This window comes from Ischnura elegans, chromosome X, assembly GCF_921293095.1.
Source record: "Ischnura elegans chromosome X, ioIscEleg1.1, whole genome shotgun sequence".
Classification (NCBI taxonomy): domain Eukaryota; kingdom Metazoa; phylum Arthropoda; class Insecta; order Odonata; family Coenagrionidae; genus Ischnura; species Ischnura elegans.
In genome coordinates, this window is record NC_060259.1 from 77,519,251 (window position 1) to 77,538,075 (window position 18,825).

The 18,825-nt window shown below is 39.4% G+C and overlaps 1 protein-coding gene across 6 annotated transcripts in view; it reads right to left on the reverse strand.

Moving 5' to 3' along the window:
* LOC124170921 (beta-1,3-galactosyltransferase 5-like) overlaps nucleotides 1-18,825 on the reverse strand; it is a 460,441-nt gene that overhangs the window by 39,421 nt on the left and 402,195 nt on the right. The gene's annotated exons all lie outside the window — the stretch shown is intronic.

The window sequence follows — 18,825 nt, forward strand, 5'->3', positions numbered from 1 at the left end:
ACTGCGAAACGACAATATAAATAGGCGAATGTTTTTATGTTAATATTGATGGTAAAATAGTTCTCAGAGTATAGGTCAAATGTAAGTGATGCAAAAAAGTTTTTTTAAACTATCATCAGGGCTTCAATATGCTCTAAGGTTCCTCTTGTAGTTCTTCTTAAATTTTCCATTTTCGAAGTCCAAAAAATGGTTTAAGGTTTGATGTTGTTATGCAGCTACTTCTTCGGATTCTTCACCTTGTACTTCCATATTTCATCACTTATTCATCACTTTCATATCACTGTCATTTCATACTACAATATAGAAGTACAAGGAGAGGAATCCGAAGAAGTAGCTGCATAACGATATCAAACCTTAACCCATTTTTTGGACTTCGAAAATGGAAAATTTAAGAAGAAATACAAGAGGAACCTTAGAACGTAATGAAGCCCTGATGATACTTTAAAATAAACTGAAACGTTGGCTAAAACATTTTTGTTAACATTCATTTGCATTCGAGATCTCTATGCAACGTTAAACTTTTACTTTTCTTAGTGGACAGAGGAGTTCAAAGGAATCAATATTTCTTCATCATTATCGAAATGATTTAACATTTCCTCGACTGAACAAGATACGGCAATCTCCTCTTTCACACTTACCTATATTTTAAACCTATATTCTCAACAGTAAAAAGATCGAAACATTCCTAATTACAAGCATCAATATGAACGTATTCCCCTCCTATCCTTCCCTAAATAATTGATCTATTCTTACTTACTCTTGAAAGTCTCTAAATAGGTAACGTTTTAGAGCAATAACATGTCAACAAACCAGCCATTCCTATTTTTGACGGGGAATCCATATTTTCGGAAAATATTTCCCCACGTTCTTTGAGTTATTTTCATTTTCCGCTCAACATAAAACTTCGTAAAAACAATTTTAGAAACTAAGCTCTTACAGAGAAATAATAAATCCCTTTTCATGATGGTATTAGATCAATTATCATTCGAGTGCATATTATCGCGTCAGCTGAAAAATGTTTGATCCCACCGGGCATACAAGTGGCATTAAAACTATTCGGACAGGATTTTCCGGAAAATCAGATCTAGGAACCTTGTTAGAAATCCCGCAAGCTTTTTATCCATGTCGTTTTAAATATTATATTCACTGAATAAACAGCTAGCAAACCGGAAAAGAAAACATAAAAAGTCATGATACACGCGGAAAGAATGTGGAAAAATCATTTTAACTGTTACAGTTAGAAAAAAACTATAGGAACGTATCTATCAAATTTAACGTAATATTTAAATTGGAAATAAAATAAGATTACTATAAAGCTCGACATTGGCTGAAGTGGTAAAGATTCCAGAAATGCTGACGCAACAGTGGTGATAGCTTAACTATCGTGTTAAAGACGGAAGACAGTAATTGTTACCCAGTTTCGGAAATGTTTGCACAAAGCTACAAGTCAGAGATAAAAAATAGCTAAGCCAAATGAAAAAATAGTTTTTTTATGATAACAACCATACCTAGCCTCGGCTATTCTACAACATTTGCGGAAACAGGTAGATTATTTTTTCACTGTGTTTTTTTTATTCCTTGAAAACGGAAGCTACCTTATAAGGGCGACGACGACGACGCTTGCGGGAACATCCACTATCAGAGTTAGAGTTTGAATTCCTTTAAGCTTTATTCATGAGTTTGCTGACTTCGGCAATGGGTAAGATGTGTCACTACTAGTTCAAATGCTAATCGTATCTCGTTCTCATTAGTCTAGCGCAAGATATCATAGAGATGAGAATTATTAAAGGTCCAAACTCAACACCTTGAACATTTCAAAAGGATACCATAAGTTTTAAATGAGTAATATGTCACATAAATAAAAAATACGACTTGTTGAGCAGGAGTCATACGTGTATTGCTTAAGCTTTTTAAGCAATTTAATTGCTTAAGCAATATAAGTGTACCACGTGGGCCCCATGTCAAATTAAAACCAATGCTGCATATGGTGGAAAATCTATTTTTTACGGCATAACCAAAAAGTCTGTTTTGAATCGCGCAGCCTTGGGCATAGCGAAATAAAATGGCTCAATACCTCGGGCAAAACGCGTCGCTACAGGCCATCGCAATATTCCATTTCGTTACTTAACCTTGATTGTGATACACTAATTTTGTTTGCTTATTCTGAGGTAGAAATGACTTTGTGAAGTCATTACGACACACATTACAGTCGAATTTGAAGACAAGTAGACCAACGCTCACTCCAGTTGTCCAGTATACCTACTTTCGTGAATTCAACACTAAAAATAAAGGTATCACGTAATGGCAGCAAATATCTGCTACTTATCGTTGATAAAAACGCTTTTGCTATTGCTTCATATTTGGCGCTGTGCGCACGATTTGGACTGCTAATCGTATCACATGCCCAGCACCTCCTATATAGCCAGGTATAATCTTCAAATTTTCACAGAGTAGATTGATTCCCCGGTAGCTTAACTGGCTGAAGCACCCGATCGAAAATTGGGAGAACCGGGTTAGAATCCCGGGCAAGGCGAATGATTTTTTTCTCTTTGGATTTTTCGCACAATACTATTTGCTGTTTTCTTATTCACCTTTATTTTTATGACGGAAGTAATAAAACATTTGCATTATCATTAATACTACGTAACTTTTCGAGCGTTAAGCATTCCCAGGAGATGGTAGTGCCCCGATAAAAGTTTGACCTGCTAGTTTATCAAAGAGAGGAGCGTCTCTACGGTGGAGGGAAAGCGAAGGGTCGACTGCCTTCGGATCGAGACGAGAGAAAGGCATGCCAAAGTGATTAAACGACGCTCGACGGGACTCAATAGATGCACACGGGGAGCCAGATTGTGCGCTACTGGCCAGGCTCTCACTTTATATTGCAGCACGCCCTGCGACGCACTCTAACACAGTTGCCAAAGAGCTCGCTGGGAGCAAGTCCCTTGCGTTTGAAACGTACCTACGCTACAGTGGCATTTCTCTATCTCATACCCCGTTCACACAGCGTTGATCCTTAAGGTGCGTTTACACTGTGTAACGTGTTATATAAACAATTTACATTTAACATGTTTTACGAAAATGTTACAAATCCGCGTAACAAGTTACATGTAACATTGTGTTACAAAACAAAAATTCGTGTTATATAATGAGTGTTGGTGTCCCGCACGAAGTGGGAAAATTTTTAACATGTTACAGAAAAGAAGTGAGGTGCATGGTGGGAGTAGCAAGTACACGGGTGGGCTAGGAATGAATCTGTAACATGTTATTTGTGTATTTTGGGCTCCGCTGGACTCATGTTATAAAAAAATGTTATAAAGAAGTCAAGACTAACATTAAAATAGGGAAGCAAAAACTGATAGAGGTGGATGAATTCGGTCATTTGGGAAGCAAGATAACTAGTTACGGGAGAAGTAAGAAAGAAACTACCAGCAGAATAGCCCTGGCGAAGAGAGCATTCCACCAAAAGAGAGACCGGCTTACAGCGGGAAACTTAAATATGGAAGTAAAGAAACAATTTATAAGAACCTACATTTGGAGTATGCTCCTATGTGAGGCATGGACAATGACAGCATTGGAGAAAGCAAGGATAGAGGCCTTCGAAATGTGGTGCTACAGAAGAATGATGAAAATCAAGTGGATCGACCGAGTTAGTAACGAGTAAGAAGAGTAGGAGAGAAGAGAAGCCTAATGAAAACCTTAACAAAAAGACGGAACAACCTTATAGGCCACATCTTGAGACATGATGGCCTGATGAAGACAATCGTCAAGGGACAAGTGGAAGGCAAGAACGGAAAAGGAAGACCTCGAACAAAATATATGGAGCAAGTAAAGAAAGATGTGAAAGAGAAGAAATACGTAGGAGTGAAAAGATTAGCTGATAGGAGAATTGAGAGGAGAGCTGCGTCAAACCAATCCTAAGATTGTTGACCAGTGATGATGATGATGATAAAAAACAAATGTTAAAAGTAACTTGTTATATATAAAATGTTTATATAACATGTTACACAGTGTGAACGAACCTTTACGTGCGTAAACACCCAGCGCGCGTTCACAAAACATCTGTATTAGGACCGTTTTACGCGAGTCACGGAATTGCGCAGGTTAGTGCGGCATTAATTTCCAAAACGGCGTGGAATTGCGCGAATGCATGAACGAAATTAGAACGGGGGCAATTTCTCCATCTCACGTCCACGCATTCTCGCACGAGTTCTAGCAATTCACCGCTTTACACGACGAAATTTTGACTGCGCCTTCGTACACACGTCAGATTGTGCAAGAACGTGCCTCGTTAAACACGAATTATGCAATATAACGCTTGTTTCAAGATATTGGTTTGCGGCATAATGCAATTTCCTTCACGTATGCCCGTGAAATGATGTATACGGAGGATGATTTCAAATTCCATTCTTTCGTTTGTGAAGGATGGAGGATCCTCCAGTCAATAACCAGATGTCACCCACGGGGCATTTAAATGGATTAACAAAAGTTGCTAATCGCGTCGCTGACGGCAGAGCGGTTTTCGCTAAAAAAAACGCTAAATCTTACTTTCAAAAATTCGATTGGCCAACATGTCACTCATATGGCCTGTTGCGACCGATCACCGCTTCGCCGGCAATGGTGCTACGACCATCGGCTATTTTGTAGGTTAATATGAACACTTTCCGTGCCATGGGCGCAATATTACGTCCTGTTACTCTTTCTGAAGTTTGCCATGGATGTGATGTTACGTCTTTCTATTTTATTGTCTTTGTTTGCGTGAAGCTGTAATATTTCGCCCATATTACCTTTCCAGTTTACTGCTTAGTGGCTCTGTTATTTCAAAAATCAACGGCTCGATGAAAAAAGAGTTCTTTTAATGTCTTGAGGACGAAAAGTCCTCTGTAGCTAACGGCACCATTTTCTCAGCCTACTTTGTGCGAAAATTCTTTGGCGGAAAGAACCGTTCGTTGAGGGTGCAGTGACCCTTTTTGTCATCCAGGATTTTGAATGATTTGCTTGGAACAATGCTTTTGTATGATTTCCATGGTTTAAATAGTTCAAATTGAGCGTAATGAAAATATTATGCATTTCATGGCGGTGCATCATTTGTTGCAACTTTTTTATTTTTCAAAATCAGTAGGTTTTCATTATTTAAATATATATTTAAAAGTTAGCATTAATTGTTATTCAACTCATTCATAAAGAAAAGCTTAGTCCATTTTTATTGAAATACACATCGATATGAATATATTTATAATGCTAATGTTTTAAAAAAATTGCAAATTTAGTAAAAATGGCAGGATTTTGAGTCTCTATCATCTTCCACCCAGGCTAGCATTGAAATAGACTCGCCCTTCGAGAAAAATTGATTTCTGCACTTCCATTACGAGGGCCAGGTTCGAGGAACTCAATGCCGATCTTTAACGCAGTACCTTGAAGCCATTGGAGAAGACTTTGAGTCCTGGTATACTAAAATAAATGGTGGAATCTCATATTTACGATTTTGATTGACTGTTCAAATATCAGAGCCTGCCATCTGGAAGTTTCCATTTGCCATTACTCATGATCTCTTCCTCCTTCCACCTGAATTTTAGCATCGGATACTTTGTCCAATGACCTAGCTCTTCATTGGTTTGCATGTCTCGATTCTCCTTGTTGAAGGCCTTTATTGGTAGTTGAAATGCTGGGATTAGATGTTATTCTCTTTGAAGATTTCTCTTTCGGCATTCCAAAATCAATTCATTCAATAATATCCCTCGCTCCATTTAATATTTATTTATTTTATTTATTTATTTCAAAAACCCACATACAGCAATTATTGCCAGTTTACAGTGGCGCAATAGCAAGATAAAAAATAATATAAAACAACAAACAAAGTACATATAATGTTACGGGAGTCACATCAACCTAAAATTTCTTCCATCTTCTCAACTCTGAGGTAAATACCCTGACCGAGAGTACAGAAAAAGATTAGCAGCTCGATGATAGAGATTTGACTATCTGAGTTACGGCCAAGTATATTTGAAAGTCCTTCATTGCAGTCCGGGGAAAAAGCATTTCCCTGTACCAATCCGTTTGGAAAGATAGATATTTCTCTTATTTTATCGTTTCCGTCGGACCTGAAAATAAACTGCCGCTACATCTCAAATGTACGCACCTTGTATCTAAAATTCACGTCGCGCTCCTCATTCTGCGCTCAGGATAGGTCGAGATAAAACGGGATTCGCGGCAAAATGACCGCTACTTCCCTCCGAGAGCACAGGAGTGGCAGCAAGGTAAGGCAAGTGAAAAACGTTCGTGTGTGAAGTGGGACTCCATAGACCAGAAGCGTGGAAAAAAGAGAAAACTTGAACAGTAAACGATAGGAGCCCTTAAGTATTGGTGGTGAAGAAGGATAAAAAATATACAGTTGAGCCTTGAGAAGTCATAGTTCAAGAGACTGTTTTTTTTTACTGGTTTTTTTACTGGTTATTTTCTCGCCTATAAAGGTTTCTCACTAATATAAGCTCAGAAATGACCTCTCTCACTTATGGAGTAACAAAGAAGAAGTTAGGGGAGGAGAGAGCAGGGAATACCAAATTATATAATTTCCATGTACGTAATTATCTATAAAATTTAAATTATTTACGATGTTTACTTAATGAAATCATTTAATGTCTTTGGAGGTTCTCTTATGGTATTATGAACATGTTTTTTGGTATAATTTCTCTTATGAAAAAAAGATTGCCACCTTTTTGAACTGACTATACAACAGCATTACTTGATTTACTGAATTCGATGATACAACAATGTAAACTTGTGAAATTTTCTTCGAAAAACTTTTGTTTTTGTCTTTCACGGTACCAGCTTATCTAAAGAAACATGGTGAACACGGACCGGACAGATGACCGTATTATTTGTTCTTAAAAATATTTTATTCACTTAAGTTACACTTTGAGATGAAGCATGGTTTTTACACAAAATGCAATTCTCTTCAAAAGCCTACTGTTAAAAACTCATCACCTAATTTTTGACTGCTTACCGTGAGCTTCCAAAAGTTTAGACAAGAGATATGATGCTTTGGTTGAATTTCCTGCATATGTTTATGTTCATGCCCAGCAGATAATAAAAAAAGTGTTTCAAAATTAAAGTTGGGATAACTTCTGTTAGTGTGTATTTATTTTTTTAATGTATTAACAATACATGAAACCTAACTTACTTAATCAAAATTGAAGCTCATCGAGGATACAGCAAGGTAAACCTCTGAAAATTTCTTCGAAAAACTTTTCAATCTTTGGAATGTGTCTCACCTATCATGGTCTTACCCAGCGGGGGGCAAGTGGGGGAAGCTGCCCCCTCTCTCGAAGCAAAAGTAAGTTCAAGTTTTGAAAAAATGTTCTTTAATGCCAAAAAAAGTGATTTTAGCATAAAACATTAAATTAAAATAAAAATATTTTTTTCCAAGCAAATAATATTAAAAACCAATACAGCGCTGCTATAATTTTCCTGACATTTTAGTTTCCTTAAAATTTTCTGTGTTACAACTTGAACGACCACGGATTACCCCCCGCCCCTAGTTTTGATCCTGGGTACGCCCTTGTCACATATATAAAGGTTTCTCACTTATCCTGTCCTAGCACATCGAGGTTTGACGATAATTAAAATGTGCGATAAAGTGAGAAAAGAGGAATATGGATCAAAAGGAAGAGAAAGGTTACTGTGGACCATCATACGCCGACGAAGAACACAATGGGCTGAGAACGTCATGAGACAGTAATTACGTGGGATGCATGAGGGAAAATTAATAGCGTCCCTAGCAGAAGACCGCAGGGCAGTGAAGGATAGAGAGGAAGGCGAGGGGAGGGAGGGTTGGAGGGGTCGGCCGTCCCCCTGAATTACCACAAAGATCGAAAAGATGGCAATTATTAAGGTGAATCTCTAACGCACGTTTTTATGTCACCAAAGCAACAAAAGATGTTAAAACATAATTGATGAAGAATGGAAAATAAAAGAATAAAATTTTGTTAGGTTCACTTGTAAATTTAAATGGGCACGACCCGGGTTTCATAACACAGTTACATCTTCAGGCGACTGAGCATACATGCATCTCCTCTATTATGATTAGTCACCCGCAGAAGTAACTATGTTATGTAACCCGGGTCGCGCTTATTTAAATGTATAGTGAACCAACCAAAGTATTATTATTTTATTTTCCACTAGCAGGCCACCCGGCGTTGCTCGGAAAGTGTAGTACGTAGACAAGAGGAAAATTTGGAACTAGGCATTCATGATCAAATAGCAGGATTTTTCGGTTTTGAGCGAGTCAAGAGGTGTGCCTACATGACAGGATGTCCAACCACAGAAGTTGTATGACGTGACGCAGCAAACAGTAATGAGAATGCGACGCAAAGGACGCGTCGGACACAACCGAAAGTAGCACTTCGGGCTTTTAGAGCATGAGATGCATCTACGTACTAACTTTGGTTGCAATCCGTCAAGCCGTACGGGAACACATAGCGGACAGACAAACAGACATCCCCTTTTATGCAGAGGCGTAAATATGGGGGTGAGGGGATGTATCTCCCCCCAAAGCCTCAGAGAAATCAAATAAATATTTAAAAATCTTTTTCTGGATTTGATATATAATAACAGCATCTGCTTAAAGTTAAATTTTAAGTGCTAAAATGATGTAAAAAGCATTTTAAGGCATGTTGTTCTCCAATATATTTTCAGAACTTCCCGTTTCATGGGGGGGGGGGTTGCCCTCACTAACCCCCTTCACCCCCCCAAAGCCTTCTCATCCTCACCAAAGCCTTCTTTCCTCCCCCCCCCCCAAAGCATTTTCCTAGTTAGGCCACTGCTTTTATGTATATACAGATAATGTAAAGGTTTTACATAGTGAAGCCTGAATTTATCAATTTCAGAAACGCTCGTAGAGGTACTTGCAGAAGCATATTAGAACCCAAACGCTTTTTCGCGGAGAGATGTTGTATACTACCACGGCGGAGCAGAAAATAATGAACCGCCTCCTCCAAAACAACGACCTTAATCCGCCCTTGCCGCGTCAATGCAGAGGAATGAGGTCGCTCACTTGGGCCCGAAATCGCATTCATAGAGAAATCGGTCGATGGAACAGAAAAATACGTTACGATGAAGGAAATACTCTCATTCATTCAGCCATTCTCGCATTTGTTTAAAATTAAACAAAGCGAAAGACACCTTTGGAGTACGTATTTATAAACTCGTACAAGGAGAATCACTCATGCAGGCAGAGGAACGTAAATGACAGTGTAACAACAAACAACAAAGAACCGCGCGAGGTCGATGCGCGAGAATGCGGAGCAAATGATAGCTCGCTCGGCGGGAGTTTCGCGACGTCATCAACTTATCTGCGAAAAGTTTGAGTCCGCTGATTTTTCCCCGCGAATAGCTCCAGAATGAGGCGACGGAACGAAAAACGTTAAAATGTGGGTAAACTCATGTTTTAAACCCTATCTTAATTGACAATTTTGATGAGTTGGTGACGTAATTGCAATCCATATTTATAAACTCATTCAGAGCGAGCCATTCCTGCAGGGAGAGATTCGATAACGAAAGTGTAAATAACACGGAACCACGCGAGGTCGATGCACGAGACCGAGGAGCAAAGGACTCGCTCGGCAGAAGTTTTGTGACGCCATTATCTTATCTGCGAAAGGGTTGATTCCGCCAATTTTTTGCTGCGGATAGCTTTATAAGTAGGCGAATGAACGAAAAAAAGAAAAATATGGCTTTCCTAATTTTTTAAACCCTATCATAATTAACAATTTAAAATTTGATGAGTTGGTGACGTCACTGCAATCCATATTTACAAAATCTTTCAGAGCTAACCATTCATGCAGGGAGAGTACCGATAACGAAAGGGTAAACAGCAAGGAACCACGGGAGGAAGAGGCGCGAGACTGAGAAGCAAAGGACTCACTCGGCAGGAGTTTTGTGACGACATTATCTTATCTGCGAAAGGGTTGACTTCGCCAATTTTTGCCACGGATGGCTTTATAAGTAGGCGAATGAACGAAAAAAAGAAAAATATGGCTTTCCTAATTTTTTAAACCCTATCACAATTGACAATTTAAAATTTGATGAGTTGGTGACGTCACTGCAATCCATATTTACAAAATCTTTCAGAGCGAACCATTCATGCAGGGAGAGTACCGATAACGAAAGGGTAAACAGCAAGGAACCACGGGAGGAAGAGGCGCGAGACTGAGAAGCAAAGGACTCACTCGGCAGGAGTTTTGTGACGACATTATCTTATCTGCGAAAGGGTTGACTTCGCCAATTTTTGCCACGGATGGCTTTATAAGTAGGCGAATGAACGAAAAAAAGAAAAATATGGCTCTCCTAATTTTTAAACCCTGTCACAATTGACAATTTATAAAAATGAGTGAATTAGTCAATATTATGGAAAATAAGGAGGTGATGAAATGCAGTATAATAATCCTAGACTACATTAATATGCATGAGCTTGGTTGCCAAGGGTCTGAACGTCAGTTTTCACCCACAAACGTATTAGATCATGATCAATGAATCTGCCTCCTCAATCCTACTCCCATTAAATTTTCCGACGTACAATTAGGCCTTAAAACAAGTGGTTCAACTTAATCGAAGAGCCACTGTTAATGTATATTCATGAGAGCAAAGTTTCGTCAGCGGTTTTGCTTCCCAGCTCTGCACGTGATGAGCACGGACAAGGACGGAAGTAGGTCTTGATTTGCCGGCGCGCTCATCCGCCCACTACCCAGCAGAAACAAGCGAACGTTGACAAAGCGCACTCATTCCCCTCCGCTATTATATTATTAACCACTTGACCGGGTACAGTGATTGACTCTGAGTGGATTCCATCCGAGTGCTGCCAAAATATCAGCTTTTTTCGAATGCACGCAAGGAACGGTAATAAGGTACAAACTTAACTGCTCCATTAAAAGGAGCATCGTTATTAAATGACAATCCATCAAAGTTTTAGCATATATTATGATGATAATTTGACCAGATTGATTCCACTTAAGTATACATGTCTACTGAAATGCAGTGGATGACGTTTGAAATTTTAGGCGCATTTTACCATTTATTTTGACGATCATTTAACCAGATTAATTCCACTGAAGTGCATAGAATCTATGAAATTTTATAGTTAAGTATTTACACAAGTTTTGTCGGACGTCCACCCGTTTCCGATATGTGAGCGTGTGAACCCTTATTATCACAATCAGCAGTAAATCGGAGTTCAATGCATGGATTCCAGAGAGTAAACAGAAATTCCATCAACTCATCTTGCATTTGCATTAAATTAGAACAAAAGCATTCTATACGGTAGATGCATGATTTAAACGCAAAATTAGCTTCTGTCGGAAGCTGCATCAAGAACAAATAACTAACGAATCTTTCGGCACTCATACACGCGGAAAAATTCGCATGTTATAAATACAAAAATCCGTATATGCTGGACTGCATACTACTAAAGTGCAATATTACGATTGATGTACAGAAATCCACAGCCTTTCAGGATTCCATTCATTCAAATTAAGACAAAGCTAACTATATGTTTCTTCTGTGGCTTTTAATCTCATTAACATTATAGATCATTGCAACATAAGTACATGACTTTCGCGAAGATACATTCTTTGTGTCATTCATGTCCATTTTATTTTTATTTTTTATTTTTGCCATAATAAATTCTCGCCTTGAATCACACAATATGGTGGTTCCCTATTATTTTTTATTGCCTAAATCGAAAGATAATTACTCCTGGAGTACGCATTTCACGCCTTCAGATTTTTAAATGACGATATCTATTTTCCGCGATTAAATGAAAAGTGAAAATTTTCAAGAGCGCGAAAACGTGACGGCTAAGTATGAATGCTGGGAAAAGCCTGTGTGACGTCATTCTGGTCCCCTCTGCCGCCGTGTGAGGTGACACTGGGGCGAGGATATGTGCGCCACTGCGATGCAGGCTGCTAGCAGGTAGCAGAGTACACTACTAGCAGGTAGCTCTTGGCTTAAATAAGCCTGTGTGACGTCATTCTGGTCCCCGCTGCCGCCGTGTGAGGTGACCTTGGGGCGAGGATATGTGCGCCACTGCGATGCAGGCTGCTAGCAAGTAGCTCTTGGCTTAAATAAGGATTATTAATACCCTATCAAACGAAGTAAACTTTCTGACCATAGCCAGTCTTAATAGGTGATTATTAAGAGATGTTTCCCTGAGCTCTGTACCTCATGCATGCACTGGTAATCTCAGACGATGAAAAACTCCTAACTACTCATATAGAAACTAGGTCCCTGTGACGTCACGTGGAGTGGAATCGCATGGGCGCCAATTTGGCCTTTTTCAAATGCGGTTACAATTGACCATTGCCATTCGTCTAAACTGGTACTTCTAAAACCAAATAATTTGTATATTATGAATACACTAATGGTGGGTAACGATTCGCATTCAATGCCTTTTGTTTTTTTGATGAAGAAAACTACCCTATCGGTGACTGAACGCACCTGCCCGACTGTGAATGCTTGTTGGTACGAATTTCACTAGGCCGCGACTGCGTGGTGTGAAATCAATCCTATCCCTTTGTACCGAAATCTTCTCAGGACCTCAAGAGCTAAAGGCAAAGCTTGTGGCAGGGAGCATGAGAACGGTGACGAGAGGAAATTAATCTTTCCAGGTGGCAACTTCCATTAGCTTTCTTCTGACTTTGTGGCGAGAAAACATTTCAACTCTGTCTCTTTTTGACTTTCCTTGATGTTTGGAGCTGAACGCAAGTATTTACGTTTTCCTTCCGTCAAAATGTTGAGGAACAGCGTCATGGAGTTAAAAAATTCCTTCACATCTGACACTGCGCAATATATCGATGAATCTTAATATCATAATGTTATTTTGAATCGCACTAAGAATGCGTCGATTTTAAGCCTTTTTATGTGAATATTATTTTAGTATGGAAGTCTTTTATAATGCATTTAACCGCAAGCGTGGTTCTTTTACATATACTTAGCTTAAATCATAATAAAAACGAAAAGACATCATTTGTCGCTAAACCGACCCATTATTTATGAGCTTCATCTGAGGAAGTAATGGACACTCAAAGCTCATTTTAGTTTTAAATAGTATTTTATTCAGTATTTTATCAATGTGAAGTTAGAATCGGGCGAAAAAAACGAATAATTCGAGGAATACGGAAAATACAAAAAATTGCAAGATTACATATCTTTTGCCTACCCCGAAGACCATTTCGATCTTTCTCTGCTCCAAAAGTGATTTTTTTTTTACTTGAGGCATTAGTCCGGTAAAAAAAAACAAAAATAGAAATGTATGAATGTCTTTATTACCTCATATAAGTTTAGCCTGATATATAGGCACCAATTAAAAATCAGGTGAAGATTTTGATTGCGCACAACACATCAGATGTAATTAGCCCTGGGCGATAAATCATAAATATAACGGTACTTGAATTCATCGCGAACCCGATATTGACATTCAAAAATTGGCGATTAAAGATTGCCCGTTAGTTGGAGCCCGATGAAAAATATCGGGCCAGATATCAATTGATATAACATTTGATTTATAACGATTTGATATAAAAACACCATTTCTTACATTCAAAACAGAAAATAAAACGATAGGATATGCACGAAAAACCATGTGAACCATTGAGTTTCTTAAAAAGCACCGAAAATTGTTCTTCTATTTTCACCTATTTCAGCGTTGGGTGACCACTGAAAAAAACACCCTTTCCCAGCGGAAAAAAGCTGTTTACCACGCGTTCGTAGTTTGAGTTGACATTAAATTCTAGCATTAAAGTTGAAGATGAGTTTAAACATATACCCTTTAGTTATCACTCTCCTCAATAATTGTAAATTTTGTGTAGTAAAGACGAGAAAACAAGGCCATTCATACACTTGCACCATTTACAACAGGCTTCAAGAATGATAATTTACAGTCAATTATGATTGAGTTATAAAAACAAAGAGACTCGTTAAACTCTGTACTTCCGTCTGCCTCCAACTTATCAAGCCCTTCGCGTCGAAAACTCGACGGGTTTAGCCCTTATGCAGATATTTCGATGACGTCACACGCTCCTGTTAAGAGGGTAACCGCTTCTCTGCTTTTTCTGTCCTCCTCGCATCGGCCTCTCAAGATTCACCTGTGTTTTCACTACTAAAATCCATTTCTTCCCTAAATAAGCGGTTCTCCCAGATGGAGCCAATGAACTGGAGCTCTAATGACGTCACCAACTCATGAAATTTGGGCGGCAAATTTCTATTATTTAAGTTCAAACAACTCGGAGGCTTTAGGCAGCCTCAAAGATACAAGCATCTTACCACGCCCACGTACATTAAGTACTGAATATTCACATTAAATTTAGAAATAAAATTCACCTTACCACGCCCACGTACATAAGTACTGAATATTCACATTAAATCTAGAAATAAAATTCAAGATGACTTTAAATATACACCTGATAGTTGAAAAATCACCTGTACCGAGACTGCCTTCCTTAAATAATTACATGCCATTTCTGGTGATGCTGAACAATAACGGAAATTTTCGGAAAATATTTGCTGAGTGCGGAAGATTTTTTCAGGCGTAACATATCATTACCTTCCCTCTTCCGAACTTTTAATGTCTTACGACTCCGGATCTGATATAATAATTACATGCCATTTCTGGTGATGTCGTACAATAACTGAAATTTTCGGAAAACATTTGCTGAGAGGGGAAGATTTTTTCAGGCGTAACATATCATTACCTTCCCTCTTCCGAACTTTTAATGTCTTACGACTCCGGATCTGATTGAACGAACCTATTTTCTGTGCCCGTTCTAAGCCCGTGACATGTTCTGCCTAGATTTTCGTCACCGGACAAAGACTTCTTGCAGCAGAGGAGTTGCAACGCTAAATTTATGCGGCCAGTATTTTCCGATTCCGCGGAGGGCGAGCGACGTCTCATGAGGAGATATTTTCGGGGCCGAGAGAAAGTCGAGCCTTCTTCCTGGACGAAATCCAGCACATTGCCTCTCTGCGAGTTTTAACAGTCGGAGCAGCTCCACCTTATCTCTACATCCGGAAGCTCCGCTCGTGCATCACAAAATGCCACTGTTTATTCCACGGGGATGCGTTTATTGACGAAATCCTCCACAGAAGCAAAAACATTATGCAACTGGCGGTTTGCAGTTGTGCGGCAGCGAAACAAATTCAAGGGGGTCGGGTTGGTGTGGTGGCAAGAGTGATGGCTTTCCATCCAATGGGTCCAGGTTCAATGCCCGCTGGTGGCAGAAGTATTTACAGAGTTTCCTCTGGCTGGTACTAGCAAACTCTTTTTGGCCAGAAGCAAACGCAAAGATCCTAAAAACTATTTTAATAGCAACGAAATTAGAGCTAGGAAAATGTACGCAAATTCATTTTCTGCCTTCGAATAGTGTAAATTTTCAATCTCGGTCTTTCTTAGATTTCCTCAAAATCATTAAATTTTAGCTTCCCGCGGTGAAAAATGTGACACATACTTGCTAGCAAAAATCTAATTATAATTCATTATATTCCACTCATTTAAGCACATATTTGCGAATCCGTCAGATTTCAATTGAAGGTTATTCGCATAATGAAATTAGCACTCGCGCACAATCCGATTGCCCAACGTCATCTCAGACGGCGAGCCTCATTTTCCAGTGCTTTCAATTTTTCCGAAGTTGGCGTGAACATTTTGGGGGAGATTCCACTGCGACTGCTGATTTCGTAACAGGCATGTTATTCCAACTTTTCGCAAGTGTTGTTTTAATTTTTTGCTTCCATGGATGACCTCCTTTGCTAGCAAAATATAAAATAATGCCTTTCATATTTATTTTAGCCATGTACTGTTTCTAAGCTTATGGATCCAAAACTATGATACCATTCTGTTCAAGCTAACTTGTATTGTTGATGAAGTCTTCACGGGAAATCAGGCGGGTCAACATTGACATTGCTGCCAACATTTCAATGGCCTTCTCTGCCATAAACTAAACGTCAAACTAAATCTTTTGCCCCGAATACCGTCTGAAAGGTCAAATTGTTAAACGTTGATTGGTAAACACGCATTATTTAAATAATTTGGGACGTAAAAACGTAACTTTTCTTTGGATACTTCGGATAGGAGTCAAACGCGGGCCATTATTCCATTAAACTGCCATAGTTTTGGCTAATTCGCTCTCTTTTGCTCTCATCATATGTTCTAAATATAAGAAATCATATTTTATGTAATCATTCGTGAAGGGACCGTATGGTCTGATTGTTATTCTATACTGGAATCCTCGCACCACTTTTAGCGTATATTTGCTACAGTAGTGTGTAGTAAACGTCAACTTGGTCCTTCATAGCCATAAGGCTTGTCAGAGGGTTCCATTTACATTTCATAGCGGCATATTGCAAGCATAACATTTATATTACATTAAATTTCGTAAATAAATTCGATAACAATAATATTATATTAAGAAGTTTAAGGAATACTGAAACCAAAATAGGAGAATTACTTCGCTATTCTACCCCAATTTCTTAAAAGTTATTGTACAATAATCCATTTTCTTACAATTTATTGTAAACTCATCTTCGGAGGGATAAAAATAAGGTATGACTCGTGAAGTATTCGTAAAGTCGAAGCGGTAAAAAAACGGAAAACCTCATGACGCCAGCACAAGCATAAAATCCATTATACTTATTGACATAGCGTATATAGTGAAATTCGTAATTATATTAGGAGGTTAATCAAGCTACTGCTTATTTGGAAGGAGTATAAAGATGAGGGTTTGGCGATACCATAGCTCACCGCGAGGTTTTGAAGTCAAGAACACGCTAGCGCCCATTATGGGATTTAAATTAGACGCTGGGTCAAGAAACATGATTTCCACTCGGCGAGTTTCCACACTACCGACAATGTAATTAAGGCGATTCCCCAGCGAACCACTTAATGCCAAGGTCGACCTTGTACGCGCTTCAATGGATGATGCAATCCCAAATATTCGAGCCGGAAGCAACTTTCACGGGCTACCTCGTTCACCACGGTCAAGCTCACGTGGCAAACTGGCCAGCGTCTGGAGGGAAACCCGGTGTCGGTCTACTCTCGCCTCGGAAAACTCCCGCTCTGCCTCAGGACCTGACCCAAATTCGCCACGACCTTCTGACGTCGCCACGTACGTGATTCTCCCGTTCCGTGGGCCACTAATTTTTCCGAATCTTAAGAGCTCGTGTCGAAGCCGAATCTCCATCCCACGAAGCACCCATCAATTAGAAAAGATTAAGTGCTTTCCCGGCGAATAGACTGCGTGAGGAGTTCTCGGGATCGGCAGCGGGTCAGGAGCTGTATTACTGCCGACGTTTCCATGTCCGAATCGGGCAGAATCCTCAGAGCTGTGAGTGCCCACAGGCCCGAGGACGATAGCCGAGTCGGACATCGAAACGTCGGCAGTAATACAGCTCCTGACCCGGTGGCGATGCAGAGAACTCTTCAAGCGACCATCAATTATTTTACGTCTAGCCAACCCGTACGAAAATTTCGCGCTTTTACGCTATCAGGGAATGATTATGTTAACCCTGCAGAACTCGCGCCCGCTTTTGGAACGCAAGTACTCGCGCTGAGCCTGACCGGCTCTATTTATTTAAGTCTCAACATATGAAAGTCGATAATATTCCTTCTTTTTTTGTTTACATCAAATTAACAATACATAAAAGGTCCATTTCATTAAAATATTCCCATTACATTAAGACTGATGACATATTTAATTCTTACTTTATTTAGGTAGGATTATAAAATACAATGCCATAACTTCAAAAAAGTAACGCGAGCACTCGCGTGGATCCTCACGGGTTTGGACCACGTGCATATAAAGAAAAAGTGTTCTATTCCAACCTTGTGATAGATTGATCGGGGTATACTGAGCATGTAAAACATTACTAATAGAGAAAGGAAAAGGTGAAGAGATTCTGAGCGCATCGTTGAGAAATGGTCGGGATCTGATAAGAAAATACTAACGAGGTGAGTCTAACAGGCTCAGCGCGAGTTCCGTAGGGTTAAGGAAACGATGTGCTTGGGTTTTAAATGGAGAAGAAGGCGTATCATAAAGTACTTTCTTTACACTTGATTTCTTGCAAAAATATACAAAACATACGAATACAGTACAGGCAAGAGAGTTTGGTACCAGTGGGAACGATCATGACGTCTGTAACTGAATAATAGTACGCAATTTACAAATATTCTTTAAAGACAACATTAGAAGTAAGAATGTTGTCGTCTCTAACTTTTTGGTCACGAGTTTCTTTTGGGGATGGTCGGATCGGATACTTCGGATCCAAATATTCGCAGATATTGCCCTTCATCGGATACATCGGATCCAAAGTCGCGGAAGACATCGGATCTGGATCCGAAATATTTAAATAATAGCTTCAGTGAATGCAAATGCATAAGGGTGGAAAGAGTTTCGAGTCTATCTTGGAATGCGCCGTCGCATGCGATTCTTATCCTACTCATGAACCGTTTTGTTTGAAAGCTCTCGCAGAGGTTACGTAGGAGAATTTCAGCCCTGGAAAATAAAAAAGGCAAAATATGACTGGCACATAGTGTGACTCTTCCCAAGAGATTGAACAATCATCGGGGGAATCTCAGCGTCAGGAATTCGAAAATGCATTTGGATCCGAAAATATCCGAATCCGGATCCGAAAAAAATCCTGGATCCGTCCATCTCTAGTGTCTTTAATACAACCATAAATATCACGGTTAGAGCGAAATCCATAAAATGCTACATAAAACTGTCCATTTGAAAAATCGGGTTCTGGCAATTTCAATCCGGCTCTCTAAAGAGTCTGACCCTGTGC